This window comes from Chenopodium quinoa, unplaced genomic scaffold, assembly GCF_001683475.1.
Source record: "Chenopodium quinoa cultivar QQ74 unplaced genomic scaffold, ASM168347v1, whole genome shotgun sequence".
In the NCBI taxonomy this organism is placed as follows: Eukaryota; Viridiplantae; Streptophyta; class Magnoliopsida; order Caryophyllales; family Amaranthaceae; genus Chenopodium; species Chenopodium quinoa.
Window position 1 is genome coordinate 288449 of NW_018743206.1, and position 19513 is coordinate 307961.

The 19513-nt window shown below is 37.0% G+C and overlaps 1 long non-coding RNA gene across 2 annotated transcripts; it reads right to left on the reverse strand.

Annotated features, from left to right (window-relative positions):
• Positions 1-11313: 11313 nt before the first annotated feature.
• Positions 11314-15095, reverse strand: LOC110734011. 2 transcript variants are annotated; one of them, XR_002513740.1, is made up of 2 exons: positions 14684-15095; positions 11314-12004 (listed from the first exon to the last, which is right to left on the reverse strand). It is a non-coding gene; the product is annotated as an uncharacterized LOC110734011 (long non-coding RNA). The 2 variants fall into 2 exon arrangements; XR_002513739.1 differs by having other exon boundaries at positions 14753-15088.
• Positions 15096-19513: the final 4418 nt, after the last annotated feature.

A 19513-nucleotide genomic window follows, 5' to 3' on the forward strand; every position in this document is an offset into this window, starting at 1 on the left:
TCTTGTGCTAGCATAGCTCCCATTGTCTCTTTGGTAACCGTCAAATATAACCTAAGAGGTATTCCGGGAAGTGCTGGTGCTAATACGAGAGGATTTGCGAGATAGGCTTTGATCTTTTCAAAGGCTTTTTGACACTCGTCATCCCATATTACTAGTACATTCTTCTTGAGCTTTTTGAAGATTGGTTCACATATTGTCGTCAATTTTGATATGAACCTACTTATGTATTACAACCGGCTAATAAATCCTCGAATCTGTTTCTCAGTTTTGGGCGGTGGCATTGACATGATTGCTTTAATCTTGGTTGGGTCTACCTCTATTCCTCTAGAGCTTATGACATAATCCAAAAGCTTGCCTGAGGTGACTCCAAAAGCGCACTTAGATGGATTCAACCTCATATTATATTTTCTTAGCCTTTCGAAAAATTTCCTTAAGGCTACTTGATGGCCTGGACAGTCTTTTGATTTCACAATCATGTCGTCGACATATACCTTGACTTCTTTATGCATCATGTCATGGAGTAAGGCAGTTGTTGCACGTTGGTAAGTAGCACCCGCGTTTTTCAACCCGAACGACATTACTGTGTAGCAGTAAGTGCCCCATGATGTTATAAAAGTTGTTTTCTCCATGTCTTCTTCTGCCATGATAATCTGATTATAACCTGCGTACCCATCCATGAATGAGAGAAGCGTGTGATTTGCCGTGTTATCTACTAGAATATCGATGTGTGGTAAAGGGAAGTCGTCCTTTGGACTTTCCTTTTTTAGATCTCGATAGTCGACACAGATTCTTACCCTTCCGTCTTTCTTCGGAACTAGGACGACGTTGGCGACCCATTCGGGGTATTTGGATACCTTGATGAAACCTGCAGTTATTTGTTTTTGAACTTCTTCTTTTATTTTAAGAGCTACTTCGGGTTTCATTCGACGTAACTTTTTTTTTACGGGTTTCATTCCTGGAATTAGTGGTATGGTGTGCTGGGATATTTCTCTATTAATGCCTGGAATATCCTCGTATGACCAAGCAAATACATCGATAAATTCTTTAAGTAAGTTAATTAAATCGGTTCTTTCTTGTTCATTCAGTGTTAATCCGATTTTAACTTCTCTTTTATGGGTTGAATCATTTGAGACATCAACCGTTTCAGTTTCTTCAATTACCGGTGTTTTCTTTTCGAGTGTTTCCATTGCTTTAATAATTTCTTTGTCTTTTTCATTGTTAGTTAAGCAATGCTCGTCATCTTTGGTTAGAGAAGAACACAAGAAATAAGGAGAAGGAGAAATATTATTATACTCTAAGATCATTACATCAAAGAGTGATATGTCCTCAGGGACTTGATCACTAACTTTTCTAGAAGAAGGAATAGGAGGGGAAGGTGCTACTACTAAAGACCTAGATGACTCTATAGGAAGAGACTCCGACTCTAACTCTGACTCAAATGACTCTTCAAACATCGGTCCTTGCCCTGTTGTGATGGATATCTTCCTTCCACTTGGAGTAGTCACCTTGATAGTCTTGCGCCACCCTTGTAGTGATCCTTCAGCTAGAGTGATTAGCTTCGAGGGATCGAAGTTTTCGCTTTGTAAGACTGTCTGAATGAGCGAAGAGTTGTCTTCTCTGTAAGTTAGCTCATTCTTTTCTCGCCCAAATAATAATCCCATGACGTTAAAGTCAAAGCATGGGGGTGCTTTTTCCTTGTGGACAGGAGTTGGGATTTCGTCCGTGAAATAACAATCTAAGAAAATCTCAAATCCCGGTTGTCTTATGCCGTTTACAACAAATGGCTCGGGAAATTCATGGCATGGATAGTCCTCTCATTCTTTTATAAATTGACCATTAAGTGTAAGAGGGTACTGATCCATTGGGATTGCTTTCTATTGAGTGCGAGCGTCTCTACGTGCCTTTGATTTTTCCCTGGGCTCGCTTGAGATCTTTCCGAGTCGGTTCAAAACCAAGTCCGAAAGTGTCTAACTTAGGGAGGCCAGGTGACTCCAGTGATTTTGCCATTCCTTTCTTCTTTCCTAGGGTCATCCCAGGAAAATGTCCTTGTTTCTTTAGCATAGCATTTACAATAATGTTGGAAAGGGGGTCATGGAAAAGAGGGGTCCTTTCATCCTCCTATATTAAAGAGACTTCTTCGTTAAAGCCCCATAAATATTCATCATCCTCGTCGTGCTCCACATAAATGATTGGATTTTCTATAGACTTGATCCTCATAGGCAAAGCATCGATGGTGATAGGAATTCCCCCAACTATAGGTTTTACTTGTTGGTGGAGAGATGAGGGGACGACCTTTAGGTCATGAAGTCAAGGGCGCCCCAACAGTAAATTGAACGAAGCTTTAATGTCTACAACTTGGAAAGTCGTAGCATGTTCTATTGCTCCCGCCGTTACATTTAAGGTAATTTACCAAGAGCTTGACGACAAGTATTGTCATAGGCCCTTATTCCTTGTGTAGACGGGGTTAAATCTTCATCCCTTATGCCTAGCATCCTCGCAGTTCTAAGTGGACAAACGTTGATGGCCGATCCATTGTCTACAAGAGTCATAAGAACATTCATTCTCTTGCAAACTACTATGAGGTTTAATGCCTTGTAGTGCTTGTCACCTTCTAGAGGTAAATCCTTGTCAGAAAAGGTGATCAAATTAATTGGACTAGGAAGATCGCTTGTGAGGAAGTTGTCTAACCCCTCAGGAGTAGTGTCAGAATCTATCCCTATTTTGTCCAAGGCATTCATTACAGTCAACCTGTGTTCTCGAGATGTTGCCAAAAGTTTCCATACGTTCATCTCAACTTTTGTCTTCTTAAACTGCTTAACGATATTGTTGTCTTCAATGATAGGTATGGGAACTTGTGTGGTTGGCATAGGTTGTGTTGAAACGGGAGGTTGCATTCTCCCAGATCTTGTGAGGACGTCTATCGATGGGTCTTCTTCACCCCAAAAGTCATCCGTGGTGTATGACACAGAAGGTGGAGATTATATTATGTCTTTTAAGTAGACATCTTCTTCATCATCGTCCCAACCTCCATTAATGGTTGCATTGTCTACTTGTTGCACTTGGACTAGTTTCTTTTCATCAATCATCTTCTGAACTAAATCCTTGAATTTGAAACAATTTTTGATAGTGTGACCCCCTGATTGATGATACTGACAGTAATATCTATCCGTCCTTTTCAATGATTCGAATGGTCTCGGTTCGAGAGGTTTGATTTTGCCACTCTCGGAGAGCATTTCGAACATTTGTGCATATGGGATCCCAATTGGAGTGTAAATTCTATTACTCTTCTTGGGTTTTTCAGTGACTTGTAAAGGAAAATGCTTTGCCTCATAATTCGTTCTCATGGGTGTGAATTCTATCTTGGGTTCATCTTTCGGAGGTGGGACCTCGTCATATTTCTTTAGGGGTTCTTTTATAGCTTTAAGAGCTTCACGTAGTAAATGCGATACTTCCATCATAGACAGTGTGAGCAATTGTATATCTTCTTTACTTGCCGGTTCTGGAAGGCTATCCATGGTGTCGAAGAATGTCTTCTCATCTTCTTCAATGGCATGGATTCCTTTGACAGGTTTAATGAGAGACGAGGGGTCAACCTCTTTTTCCTCATCAGAGATAGCCAAGGCATGAGCAAGAGGTGCATTATCAATGCTTGGCTTCTTACTGGCAGGGGGCAATGGCAGCTTGTTGTTATCGATTAAATCTTGGATGGCTTCCTTAAGCTTCCAACAGTTTTCGATGAGATGGCCCCTACCTTGGTGATACTTACAGTGTGCATTGGGGTTCCAATTAGCCGATCTCTTTTTGACTGGTGGGTCCCCAAATGGTCTAATAGGAGTTATAAGACCTTTTGCATTTAATCGATCAAATGCGGTGTCATAACTCATGCCAATAGGAATAAAGTTCCTCCTAAATGGTCTCTTTTGTCCTTGATTATTCATAGCAAGGACTTCTCCTAAATTAAAAGTGCTAACGTTGTTTGAGTGGGTGGTTTTGGAAGAAGAAGGATTGTCATTCTTCTTTCCTTTCCAGTCACTGTTGGAGTTATTGTTGGCAGCTTTTAACTTAGCCAGTTCGTCTTCAATATTGATCCCAATGTCATAGACGGCCTTGAAGGTATGGAGATTATTTTGATACTTGAGATGCTTGGAATATTTTTCTTGAAGGTTCTTGATGAACAACCTCACAGACTCTTTTTCACTTGGCACCTCAATCATCATCTTAGCTGAGGTTTCCCTCCATTTGTTAAAGAAAGAGGTGAAGCCTTCATTCTCTTTCTGCTTGAGGATCTCAAGTTCCCTATGGTCGGTCTCAACTTGAATGTTGCACTTGTACCTATCAACGAAAGCGTTTGCTATGGACTCCCAGGTAGAAGTCTTTTCTTTCTCGAGAGAAAAGAACCATTGTTGGCAAATGGTCTCGAGAGATAGTGAGGACAGAGAGGGGAAAACCTTCTTATCGATACCCTTAATACTCATTATTGTTTTGAATGCACTTAAATGAAAATAAGGGTTATCAGTTGCTCTGAATTTTGGGATGTCATTGGCATTGAACTTCTGCGGAATAAGATCCTTGTCCACCGAGACCCCTTGTGAAGTAAGCCCTTGAAACTTGTAGTCGCTAGATAGCTTTCTTAGACTCTCTTGCATGAGGTCCATCTGTTGTTGTTTCACGAGATCATCGACCTTGAGTGTGAGGAGCTTCAGTGTTTCAGTCATGGTAACCAGTTGGTTCCTAAGCTCGTTGACTTCTTCTTGTGTTGCCATTATAGTCTTAGCTTTCCTCTTGCGAGCTATGGGTTTGTCGAAAAGTTGGACTTGTACGAAGAGGTTGTCCTTGATTAACCGTCCTTCCTTTCTTGACCACGCGCTGTAATTTAAACCATTTTGCGTCTTAATTACTTGACTCAAATCGACTTGACTTTACGGTTTTTTAAAGAGAAAAAAAAAATGGGTGCATATTTTTGCCAAAAATAATGAACATATTTTTAGGGAATTAAGTATAGTTTTTTATTTTTTTTTAAATGGAGGATTAATATCCGACTTACCCCCCTAAAAAAATGACGGAAAAAACGCGCATGCAAGACTCCCTTAGACATGGTCAAAGTGTGTGTATTGGTGTTTGCGTTGAGTGTAAGTGACATGTTTGGACTCTTGTGTAAGACCATGGGACTTAGTGCCTAAACTCGATTAATGACTCAACCAAGTACTATTGACAGCGAAAATTAACCGAATTAATTAGCAAACTGGTTAATTATACACTAGGTGATGACTTCGACCAATAATCCGAACTGTCGGCAAAGCGACAGGACTGGCGTTGCACTGTGTATCTTGGCGCCAGACGACGGAGTTGTCTCCAGGCGCCACACTCCACAGAGTGGCGCTACAGTCCAGACTTTGGCGCCAATGCTGGAGCTTCAATCTGGGACTGTTTTCGGTGTTATTAGTCAACAAGGATATGCCTAAAGTCGTACTAGGTTAATTCTGATTAAAATATTAGACTTGATTTACTCAAATTAATTAATTAATTAATTAGGCAAAGTTCTTTAAGTCATTAATTTATTTAATCTCAACACAAGTCAAACAAACGGTTAAAAAAACATAGAATATATGCACAACAAATAATGCACAATTAGTCAAGTAGGCACAATATGATGCAATGAGTTTGCAATCTAACCATGGCTCTAGTTCTCTAAAATTCAGGATATGGTTTAGTCAATAGAGGGTCCATTGTTAATTGTCCGGATGCACCGTGCGGAAGCCTAAACGTGAAGGGTTGGCGCGAGTGGATGGGACACCGCGAGCTTTAGAAAAAACTCGCTTCCATGGTTTGGTGAATTCAACATTCTCGGATGTACCCTTTGTTGCACAGAGCGTTCAATCATAGATGGAGAATGAATTCCCAGAGGGTTATGTCCATATGTAGAACACATATGGGTTTCAGAAAAGTGAGAAAAAATTCAATCAGGAAGTAGGATCGAGCAAACAATACGAAAAACTGGTCGAAATTAGAACGCATATTTCTGGCTCGGTATTAGAGGAATTTGGCGCCAGCAAACAGAGACTGGCGCCAGGTTTTAGCTGTAGCGCCTGGCGCCAATGCTGGCGTCTGGCGCTATGGCTAAAATTCTGGCGCCAATGCTCTGGCCCCTGGCGCTAATTCCTACATGCCTCGGCAGCTTTCTGCGCTCGATAAAATTTTCCAGTTTCGTGCGGTGTTCTTTCAGTCCTTGTTGTGAAAGATATTTCTCAAATTTCCTACATGTAAAATCCTATGTTTTTAACTCATTACGGATGGTCTTTCCAATGAGATCTTTTTTATGCATATGAAAATAATGTTAATCGAAATTACGCACATGAAATACTTAGAACGTTTCGAGTCTCATCCACTCATTCTAAATCATTACCGAAACAAATTCAGGAATTAAAATAGAAATCCTCCTCAACGGAGTCGCCAAAATCTGTAGGGAATATTTCAAGCGTTACCCCTAACTTGAACCCCACTGTGATCATACACTAAAGTACGGTGGCGTCCAAAGGGAAAGAAGATAGAGCAAAAGAGTCGCCAACAAGTTTTTTAGGAACTTGTAAACCGTTCACGAGGTGAAGGTTACACCCCTTAACGATCCAAGAGATCGTCAACTCCATAAGGTCTTGAACCAAATAAGGGTTCGGGGATGAAGGTACAAATCCAACCTAAAAGAGATTGAACCTGCCCTAATAATAGGCCTCTACTTTATTCTGATCGTATTCATGTGCGCTTTTTGACTAACATGCAATCAATAGGATTAACCCTAAACCTGTTTAATCTATGTTGGTTGAACATTAATGCACAAATAAATCTATTATTGGCGATCACTTGAATTATAATCATATTAACCCTAAACAAGATTATTAATTATCTTATTAAGCATGATTACAAGTACAAATTCCCTTTAAACATGCATAAAAGGCGTGATCAAGCAATAACAATAAATATCAAGTAACATAATAATAATCATAATAATAAAATTATAATCATAACAATCATAATTAAGAATAATCATCATTATAACAATTGTAATCATAAAATCATAAAGTATAATCATAATAATAATCATCATTATAATAATAATAATAATAATAATAATCATAATAATAATCATCATGTTAAAGCATAGCAAGATCCTAGACATGATACTAACAAGATTAATAACAAACCCTAGCATGTCACTAAGCAATAAAAATCAAATATTTAACCCTAACATGATACTAACAATCATAGATATTAGGAAGAACATAAAAGGCATTGTACTTTTAATCATACTTGATATTAAATTTACCCTAGACATGATACTAGGAATCAAAATAACAATCTAAGCATGATTCTATATCATAACATCAATAAAAACATTAAAGCACTTACTTTGATGCCTCGTACCTCTTTCTAATAACAAAATACACACGTTAGTAACTTCAAGGAAAATAATAAAATCAAAACAATTAAACTAAATAATTGAAATAGAGATTTGGGACCAAACCCTCAGAAATTAAACCTTTCACGTCTAGGGCGAAGGCAACTTCGAATATGGCTAGGTGTTTTTGGATCTAATGAATGCGGAATTTCGTATGTAAAAAGCGAGTTAAGAAAAAGAGAGAGATGGTGAACGATTAGAGAATGGAAACTGGTTGTAGGTGAATGAAAATGGAGTTTTTACGACGTTATTTATAGAGAAAATCAGCCAAAAAGATAAAATTATCAAAACAAAGTCTGGCACACAGAAAATAGAACTAGCGCCAATGCTGGCTGTTGGCGCCAGGCGCCAACGTTAGCGCCAGGCGCTACAGCTGGCGTTTGGCGCTGATCTGGAAAATTACGCAGTTTCTTAAAATCAGATAAAAATTGTCGTACAGGAGGATAAATCGTATTTTCCTCAAAAATGCTCTTTGATTTTAATTAAAACTCTGAAAAGTCAACAAAAGTCAAATTATCAATGCTAATTGAATTAGGAATGAAAAGAACCTTCTAGAAGAATCTAGAAAACTAAAACCATTCCTAATTGCATTAGGAATGATAAATCTGTATTAGGCCATCTCCTAGATCATTGGGCCGCATATAAGGCTCAATCCAGGCCCAGTTTAGTAAATTGGCCATAACTTCCTCAATATTCATCGGAATTGGGCTTATAATATATCGTTGGAAAGCTCTTGTCAAACCCCATCCAACTACACTACTATTGGACCCATATCATGGACCAACCAAACCGGATTGGCTGTTTTCTTAAAATAAGTTTTCAAAAACAGAGAAAAGAAATTAAAACCATCCGCAACACTGAACTTTCCATACTTTCACTTCATTCGATTATGATTCGACGCGAAAGGTACTCATAACCGGGTTTGGTTTTGGGCAGAAACAAATGGGTGTCTACAGATATGGAGAAAGCATGTAGAGAATGGAAAGATGATGTAGATGGAGAGATATGAAAAAAAATTAGGAATAGAATGTACCCCCAACTCAAATGACGGAAAAAACCGACTCATGCATGCACCTAAGTTATGGTCATGGTGTGAAAAGAGTATATACAAAGTGTGTGCTAAGACTAGTGAGTGTATGTGACATGTTAAGACTCGTGTCATGACCATGTGGCTAGACTATGTGACTAGACTCAAGCAAAGACTAAGTTAAGACTTCATGTATATGCATTAAACTGGACAAGCTGTGGTATTTTAGTCATAACTTTTGATCTGTGACTCTGATTGGGATGAAACCAACTCCAAATTACAGATACAACTCGGGGCTACAGATCCATAGGTAGTTCGACTCGTAGTTCTTCCTAGAACTCCGGCGATGACCAAAACAAGTTGACACTTGTGCAGTATACGGGAATAAAAATCCGGGTTGACTTAAAGGAACTATGACTCGATTTAAGGTTTATTTTTTTAGCTCTAATTAATTAAGCAAAGCCCTTTAGTCATTGGTTAGTTTATTAAGACTTATTTACAAACACAAGTCAAACTAAACGGTTAGGAAAAACATATAGAGTATGCACAACAAATAATGCACAAGTAGTCAAGTAGTCACAATATGATGCAATGAGTTTGCAACCTAACCATGGCTCTAGTTCTCTAAAGTTCAGGATATGGGTTAGTCAAATAAGGCCATGGTTATGAGTTCGGATGCACCGCGCGGAAGCCTTACCTTTGGAAGGGTTGACGCGTGTGGATGGGACCCCGCGAGTTAAACTCGCTTCCATGGTTTGGTGAATTCAACATTCTCGGATGTACCCTTTGTTGCATAGAGCGTTCAATCAGGTAGATGGAGCATGAATTCCAATATGTCCATATGTAGAACACATATGGGTTTCAGAAAAGTGAGAAAAACTTAATCAGGAAGTAGGATCGAGCCAACTGTGATAGAACTGGTCAAAATTAGAACTCATATTTCTGGCTCGGTATTGGAAGAACGCAGCACCAGCCAACAGAGAACGTCGACGCAATATATCCCTGTCGCCTAACGACAAAAGTGTCGCTTGGCGACAGAGCCATGTTATCGGCGACAGGCTCTGTTTGCTAGACGCTAGTTCCTACATGCTTCAGCAGCTTTCTGTGTTCGATAAAATTTTTTAGTTTTTCGCAACATTATTTCGATCCTAGTTGTGAAAGATATTCCTCAAATTTCCTACGTGTAAAAATCCTATATTTTTAACTCATTACGGATGGTCTTTCCAATGAGATCTTTTTTATGCATATGACAATAATATTAATCAAAATTATGCACATGAAATACTTAGAACGTTTCGAGTCTCATCCACTCATTCTAAATAATTGCCAAAATAAATTTCAGGAATTGAAATAGAAATCCTTCCCCAGTGGAGTCGCCAAAAACTGTAGGGAATATTTCAAACTTTACCCCAAACTTGAACCCCACTGTGATCATACACTTAAACATGGTGGCTTCCAAAGGGAAGGAAGCTAGAGAAAAAGAGTCGCCAACAAGTTTTAGGAACTTGTAAACCGTTCACAGGGTGAAGGTTACACCCCTTAACGATCCAGGAGATCGTTAACTCCAATAGGTCTAGAACCATGACTAGAAGTTCGGGGATGAAGGTACACATCCAACCTAAAAGAAATTGAACCTGCCCTAATAATAGGCCTCTACTTTATTCTTCTCGTTTTCATGTGCCCTTTCTAACTAACATGCAATTATTAGGTTTACCCTAAACCTGTTTATCCTATGTTGGGTGAATATTAATGCACAAATAAAACTATTATTGGCAATCACTTGAATTATAATCATATTAACCCTAAAAAGATTATTAATTATCTTATTAAGCGTGATTACTGAAGGAGTTATGTCTTCGTCGTGTGCAATTACTAGATGTATAAATGGATCAAATTATGGAGATGATTAAGTTCGTACATTTGGGTCGTCGTTTTGCCATAGCTAGAGGTACTAACGATCTTTGGACTAGTAAAATAGCCCAAAGTCCAATTGGACGGATCCTATAAGGTCACACAAAGGGGCTAGATCGAGCTTTAGAGGACGAGGCCCGTCATGGGCCTCATCACTCTAGGTGGCCGGCCATACGGGGATTAAGAAGTGGTTTTGGGCTTCGTGCCCTAGTCTAATTATAATGAGATTATAAATAGACTATGTGCCTAGGTTTGCAGTAAGGAAGCAATTAACTGATCAGTGTGATCAAACCCTAATTAGCAAACACGAAACCCAACCCCTCTCATAGTCCTCTCCCTCTCACGGCTCTCTCCTCCACTAGTACAAAACTAACCTTAAGTAACACCCAAAAAGTGTTACATAAAGTGGTAAAAGTATTATTATAGACAATAGGTAACACTTTAGTGGGTAATACGTCCGCCCGTGTACCTAAGGTCTTATGTAACACTTTGGGTAACCTATGGTAACACTTTTAAAAATGTTACTATAAACTCTCTTATGTAACACTTTATTATATTATTAGTATCATTTTTAAAGTGTTACCTTTTATTTCTTATGTAACACTTACTTATCTTTAGTAACATTTTTCAATCATCTAGTATCACTTTATCCGACATTATGTATCACTTTTCTAGACTAATGTAACACTTTATTGATTATTAGGTAACATTTTTCAATCATCTTTGAACATATTGTAGCACTTTTTTCGACATTATGTATCACTTGCTACAAACTAATGTAACAGCTTATTAATTAATAGATAATATTTATTATTATTATTATTATTATTATTATTATTACAATTATTATTTTATTATTATTTTTAAAATATAAAATTAGTATTAAAATGTACAACAACTATGAATGAGAAATTAACATATATGATGGACAACAATTTGGATTGAAATAATTTCACAAGTCTTATAAAAAAAATTCATAAACACCAAATTTAATGTTTGGCCAAACAATATAATAATCCAAACAAAAAGAAAATCAACTTCGATCTCTAGCTTGGAAAAGTGAGGAAATAAGAAAAACTTCCAAATTTCAAAAAAAACAGTCAGCGATAATAACAGCAAATAGCGGCAGCAGCTAGCTAGCAGACCGGCAGCAGCTATAACAGACCAGCACACAACATTATGTGACAGCAAACATCAGTAGCAGACAGTAGTGGCAGCAAATGGCAGTAGCTGTGGCAGCAAATGGCAGTAGCTGTGGCAGCAACAGACAGCAGTAGCAGCAAAAAAAATAGCAGTAACAACATCAAAACAGCAGTAGCAGCAGCAAAACAACAGTAATAGTAAGTGCTTCTTGTAGCATCATCACTTGTATCCCAATTCTTCATCTTGATCCATTTAATTCCATAGGTGAAAGCATCATATATATATAACATCTAGAGCAAAAATATAATAACGCAATAATAAGAGTTAGTGCTTATTCGTTTGTTTCAAGCCCTTCATCGACTCTTTCATTTCATAAGCCATGGATATAACCCCCAAATCCTTCATTGTGCTTCTATTTTGTTCTATCCCTGCTTGTCTAAGTTTTTCATATTCTGCCATCTAGATCTTGCTTCCTACAAAGAACACACAAGACAGTCAGTTGACGGACATTATTGATGACAAACATATTTTCAGAGTATCAGACCCCTAGCAGATTATTAGTCTGATGTTCAGAGTTTACATTTCTAATTCCACCTTCCTGATTTACCTCAAAAGAGAGTGGCCAGAACAAAACTATGTCCAATTTTCACTGTTGGCAGATTATAAAAGTGGCCAGAAAAATACTATAGTTTTCATTCACCATTGAGGAACAATGCATACAAACTTGCATTACATCCATGAGGGGCTGTAACTAGTCAAATAGGCACATTTTTACATCAAAATTTGCAAAATAGATATAGAAACAAAATTATCATGGTAGATTATATGATACACATTTTTGGTATTTCTTCATCTCAAAATATGATGAAAATAGAACCGTACAGCCTTTACATATTCTATGTACGCATAAATTCTTAACAGTAAATCATTTAGGAGAGTCACTATAATAAGTCTGATTCCTACAGCCATTAGGGCATGCTAATTTAGCTATTTTCGAATAACTAATAGCTTCAAACATTATCCCATTTAATAGATGAATTAGTGTTTGATTATTTGTGTAAGCAATTTTCAACCTGATTGGTCCTGTGTTACTGTCAAGGGTTGTTCGATTCCTATGTAAATATGACAAAATGGAAATGATCAAGTGAGAGTAATCATTGTATTATTCATGGGTTGAATTATTAATAACTAGAATTGATATTTGCTTAATTGATACACCATGTTAAACATGTTTTAACGCTAATGGAAACATACCTACTAGGGAAAGTTCATATATGACTAGCTCACAGATATTGCAGGCATTAAGTTCAAATTCAAGGTTTTCTCCCTACATGGATCAGATGCATGCATTTAAGTCACAAATCTATGCATTGACTTTGTTCTGTAGAATTATGCATGCATGTCATAGGACCTCTACTGGTCACTTTCACTGATTAGAATACGAGTTTAAGAGCTTATTACCTTTGTTAGGCAGTAAAGATCTCACCTGACTACAAATTCGAGCACCTGAGTAACTGAGCACAAAAAGAGTACCTGAGCACTTGACTTCACATAAGAGCTAGGACATGCAGAATTCAGACTATTAGCAAGATTAATTTACCTCAGACTATTAGCAAGATTGATAGTCTCCCTATAGAAGCTTACTAATACTCAATAATTTGATACTAAAACATCCCAAACTACGCTTGAAGCTTACTAATACTCAATTAATAGTCTGCCTATAGAAGCTTATAAATAGTCTTCCTATAAAGCTGAGTTTGAGGTAAATTAATCTTGCTAATACTCAATTATTTGATACTAAGACATCCCAAACTACGCTTGAAGTAGCAAGTATTTGTCTGCCTATAAAAGCTTACTGATTGCTTCTTTTTATTTTCAATTATATCAGGTGGGCTCATGGCTTTGAGTTCAATTTTTATGGTCTGTAATTCTCTTCTATTGCAGCTCCATGATTCCGACAAAGAGAAGAAAGAACCTGCCTCAGGACTTCTGAAGCAAGTCTGAACTTATTCATCGGGATTTCCCTATTCATTTATAGAGATGATACCTTGACTCCAAAACTCACCATACTCGGCTGATAGGTTTCTTCTACGACATGGTCATTATTTTGGCACTACACAGGCTGCATTTGAAGAGATTATATTTCTAGCTTAAGAACTATCACATTTCTGGCTGAAGAACTATCACACTAAACAGGGAAGAATATCGCACTCTAATGATTAAACAAATAAACAGCATAAACAAAATCATATTTATCAAAGATCCTAAACCACTGAGAAGCTATGATTAAAGCAAATGACAACATAGAGTTGTACGTAAGCTCGTAACTAAAGGATCTTAACTGCAAAGCTCGTAACTCCCCTGTTAACATCAGTGAAACTAAAGGATAACTCGATATTTAATTTGAGCTGTGTTTTTAACTCTTAAGTCCCCGGTTAGATTAATTATGCATGACAACAAGTACAAACACATAATACTGAAGAGAATAAAATCAGACCCAAAAAACAGAAACAGAATTCAACCAGTTCACAATTTCCGTCTTTTAAGAGGAAGGAATTCTCTCCCAAAACTTCTACTTACAACTTTTTTGAATGATCTTACTACCCTTCCCTCCCTTCTATTTGTTACAAAATTCACTTATAACAAACTAATAGTGATAACAAAAATAACAAACTCCCCCAAATTACTTGATTATTCTTCCTCTAACAAATCCAGTAACAGAACTCCACATCATCTAACAAGTTGCATCAAATTGCTGATGGTTTGGGATTTATCTCAATTAATTAGAACACTTTCGATTAATAATTTTAAAGATTAAATCTAAACAATAATAGCCAAAGGTAAAAAAAACTAAAAACAATTGAGACTGCAAATTAGTAAATATTCCATCATCTATTTCAGATAATTATCAAATTGCAAATTACATGGAAACACAAATTTTATAATCGAAATCAAAAAAATTTATCCAAATAAAATAGAAAATTTTTCCTCTTGGAGTTTGAAATCTACAGCAGCAGTAATCACATGCATATTTCCAACACCTAGGGTAGTAAAAATTAAGTTTACTGGCAATAGTTCAATAGAAATTAAATATAAGCAATAGTTTATTATAATAATTGAGTTTAAAAGAACACTAAATTGAATATACTTACAGCTAAATTAAGAATAAACCCTAGATTGCGAAGTTGAGATTCGATAATTGCATAGAGAATCAACTTTACCCGAGAGAATTCACCTCAATTGATATCATAATTTGGCTCAATTGATTTCAGATGAGGTCGCCTCAGAGGAGAACATGGAGTGTGCTTCATTGGGAAAGAGAGGAAAACGAGGAGTTGTACGTGTTGGAGGCCGAGGTCTACGGTGGATGAGGGCTCTGGTGGAGGAGAGCTATGGTGGAGCACTGGTGAGGAGGCGGTTGCAGTGGAGGGGGCTGTGGTGGAGAATGCAGTGCGAAGAGAGACTAAAATAATGAAATGCGAGTGAGTTAGAAAGAATCGAAATGCCAATAATAAGTTTAAGGAGCTAATGAAAAAAGGGCATTTCTTTTTCTAAAAAAAAAATTAAAATAATACCTTCAGTTAGTGAGCATACTTATGTATCAAAGTGTTACAATAGTGTTACTTAATATCAAAGTGTTACAATAAAGTATTACTTAATATTAAAGTGTTACAATCAAGTGTTACCTAATGTTAAAGTGTTACAATAGTGTTACCTATAACTTAGTACAATCTCTAGCTTTCAAAGTGATACCATGTGATGTTACCTTAGGTCATTTTTGTACTAGTGCTCCTCCTAGGCTCCGGTGGTGTGTCGTGGTGGTGGTGGTTCGTGCGGTGGTCGATTGTCCATAAAGGTGGTGATCGCGGTTTTCCTCAATCACTCGGCCAATCTAGTATTGGTGGACGACTCGTTCGAATCTCGTGGACTAAGTAGAGGAGCAACGCTTGGGGCTCTATTCTCTTCCTGATTTGCCTGTCGAATAGCTTCGTGGAATTCACGCGTCAAAGGTATGATTATGTGTCTTGTGTGTTATGCATATAATCTTGGGATTGGTACTTGATTGAATATGATTCATGTTTTTTCGCTGCGTAGTACCTATAAACTCCTACAGTGGTATCAGTTAGCCTCTTGCATGAACGCGCTAGATCATAATAATACGATTATTTGATGTCCACGTTAATTTTATAATCAATTAAGAGGGAGAAATTAATTTAATTATGGTTCAATTATTATATTTAATGTGATTAAACTTTTGGAATCGATTAAATATGATTTAATTATGCTCAAAATAGCCATGAAGAGACCGAATTTTAGCCCTAATTGTTCGAAATTTTTGAACCCCATAACCCTAAATTTCGAATTTTTCGAAAATTCTAGCCCTACAATATGATTTTGTGCTTGATTTTGATTTAATTCGATTTATTTTATGATTCATAATTTTAACCGGATTGATTTATGCATAAAAATGTTTTATGTATGATGATCAATTTAATTTTAAAAGTTAGAATTAAATTGGGATTAATTTTATGAAGAACCCTAATTTTAAAGTTGAATGTGATTTAATTTTAATCTTTTGGACTGATTTAATTTAATTTTAATAAGTGTTATATTAATTAAATTAAAACAGAAAAAAAAAATTGTTTTAGGTGGTCAGCAACCGCGGCTGAGTGGCGCAGCCACGGCGGCTGCCGACCAGGTGGTAGTCCGAGAGGGAGTGAGGGAGGGCAGGCGGTCAAGGGCGGTTGTGGGCAGCAACGTGCAAGCGTTGCACGGCTGCTGCCACGGCTGCCAGAGCAACTGCCCGCTGCTACCTTGCGGCAGTGGCTGCTGTTATGGCAGCCAGCCACCGTGGCTAGCTTCGGCTAGCCAACCATGGTGGCCGGCGGTGGTGGCTTGCGGTTTTTCAAAAATAAAAAAAAAATTATCTTATTTTAAAAATTATTTCAAGATAATTGTGAATTATTTTGGGATAAAATCAGTTTTATTTTGGATAAGATAAAATATTTTGAAAGTATGATCTTTTATTTTAAAAGATAAAAACGGTTTTATTTGGATAAAATCTTTTATTTTAGGATAAAATCAAATATTCAAGAGTTGTTATATTTGATATTATCCATATTTAAAGTTGTTAAATTGGTAATTATCCTAATTAAAGTGGTTAATTTTGGATAAGATTGATTAGGATATTCTGAGCATATTCCAAAAGGATAATAATTGATTTAAATAATGTGATTATCCCATAATTACTACCTCCGTTACACGTTAAGTGCAACATTTTCCAAAAAGGGATGCTACATATTATCTGCAACAAATGAAAACTTTCCTCTTTTAGTAAATTTTTTTGTTTTAAATTACCAACCTACCCTTACTTAACTTTAATAAACACATCAAATCATATGTTATTAACTAATCAAACAAAATTAATTCATCACTTATTAAATTCCAAACCCACATTCTCTCTCCTTACTCACCACCACATCCACCAAGACCACCACTTTTTCTCTCTCCTCCCTCTAAATCACCACCACTTTTTGTCTCTCTTCTTTTCTCTCTTCTATCACAACCACCGCACCACCACCACCGCTGCCCCTCCTCGTCAGAGTCGCTGCCCCATCTCCCCCTTGTTAGAGTGCTGCCATCTTCTCTTCACATGTAAAGTCGTCACCATAAATTGAAACCCAAAAAAGAGAATTTGAGATTGAGCTTGAAAACTTAGATCTAGAGCAAAAATGGTGAAAGATGGAACGATTCCAGAGGAAAGGTGTGGTGGTGGTTACAGGGTGGGTGTGGGGTAGCTTCGCGGTGTGGATGCGAGTTAGGTGGGGTGGATTTCGGATCTTGGTGGTGGCGAGAGGGTGGTAATGGCAGGATTCGGGTAGGTTAGTATGCTGGTATGGTGGTTTTGCTTTGTTGGTATGGTTTCGGTTGTTCATATGGTGATTTCGGTGGTTTTTTGTGGTTGGTATGCTGGTTTCTATGGTGGTTGTTGTGGGTGGTGTACGCAGGTAGTGGTGGACTGGTGGTGCAGTAGGTGGTAGTGATGATGGGATGGAGCTTTTTAATTAATTAATTATCCAATAATCACATGCCCATACTTTTGTTGATTAGCTTTTTCATTTTTTTTTCTTGGGAAATGTGCAACCCCCTTTGTTGCACTTAACGTGTAACGGAGGTAGTAGATTAGGATATAATTGATTTTAAAATTATTTGATTGGCTAGTAATTAGGATAGAATCTCCTAAATTTGTTAGGATAATCATGAAAGATTAAATATGATTTATCTTTCTAGATTAAAATATGATTTGATTCTATCTCATGACTAAATTAAATATATGATATTTTATGAACGGTCATGAATAATATATGATATTATCTAATTATGATTAAAATATGAGATATTTTAGGAAATGCGTTGACTTTATTATGAACATTCGATGTTGTAGTTTAGACAAGCATGTTGAGTGATTTATTATATGGCACTTTTACATAATATTTGATATTATATTGCTATATATAGACTAGTATGGCCCATAGATTCTTAAATACGGTCTGCGCATCGTGATGTATTTTTGTAATCTAAAATACGGTCTGCGTACCGTTAAGTATTTTTGTAACTTTTATTTAAAGTAAATAGAATAGTTATTTGAATAGTGTTGGTCCAAAGAACCCCATGAAGTGAAGGCCCAAAGGAGCAAGGTGGATGGAGATCCATGACGATTCAAGTGGGAGCTTTTTCATTTCTAGTTTTCTTAGGACTAAGGGGCCATACTATGTCATGATTTATTGCATTAGTAGATTATGCATGTTAGATTATATTTATGTTGATTGATGATGCGTTAGAGTTCACTGAATAATCACAACATAATAAATCTAGGTCCCAGTAATATTGAGATTGCTTTTCCAATTAAAAACCCGATGAAACCTTTGATATTTATGATGGGTCATGCCAAAGCTGGGTGTCATATTATATCTTAGGGGAGTGGGGGTAAAACAAATTTTACACTTTTAATTGGCTGTGCTCAACAAGGTTACCTAAAGAGTTTAGAACCATGAAGCAAAGGGAAATAATTAAACATGTGATGATTAATTATTCAACCAAGAGTTACAAGAGTTGTAATCAGTAAAGAGTTTACTCACCTTGAAAATGTAATGGTTGATGGTAGAGCCAAAGTCCGGTCAATTATTGCACAAATAAAGGATCTTGGAATCACTTAAATTCAATTGGGATCAATTAATTATTGAATAAAGTGTTTTAAAGTTACCAAATGAATGCGTTTATGGTACTTTAATTTTAAATTAAACATAATTATTAAACTTTGCCTTATTTTGACATAGATGGGTAGCCGTAATCACAATGACAACAACGTTTACAACCTTCGACCATTCCTTGAGAAGGATAGGTTGACAGGGGATAACTTTTCCACTTGGGAAAGAATGCTAAGACTTGTTCTGAAATCTGAGGGTAAAGAGGATATCATTGACACCCCATTGCCAGGACCTCTGCCAGAAAATCCAACTGCGACAGAGATCAAGAAGCACAAGGAAGCTCATGACAGAGCTATACCTATCACTTGCTTAATGATTGCTACCATGGAACCTAGTCTTCAAAAGCGTTTTGAGGACCAGGATGCCTACTCAATCATGCAAGAACTCAAAGCTTTGTTTAAGAAACAAGCTAGAGTGAAAGGTATGAGCTCCATCGTGAGATTCTGGATTGTAGGATGGAGAAGGGAGCCACAGTTCATGATCATGTTTTCAAAATGATCGGCCTAATTCAAAGTATGGAGAAACTGGGGCACCCATATAGTGATGATTTGGAAATAGACATCATTCTCCATTCACTACCAGAAAGTTTCAACCAGTTTATCATGAATTTTAACATGACTGCCACTACAAAGACTATGAATCAATTGCATGCAATGCTGGTTAGTGCTGAGAAACAAATCCCTAAGGAACCTAAGAAGGAAGTTCTTATGATTC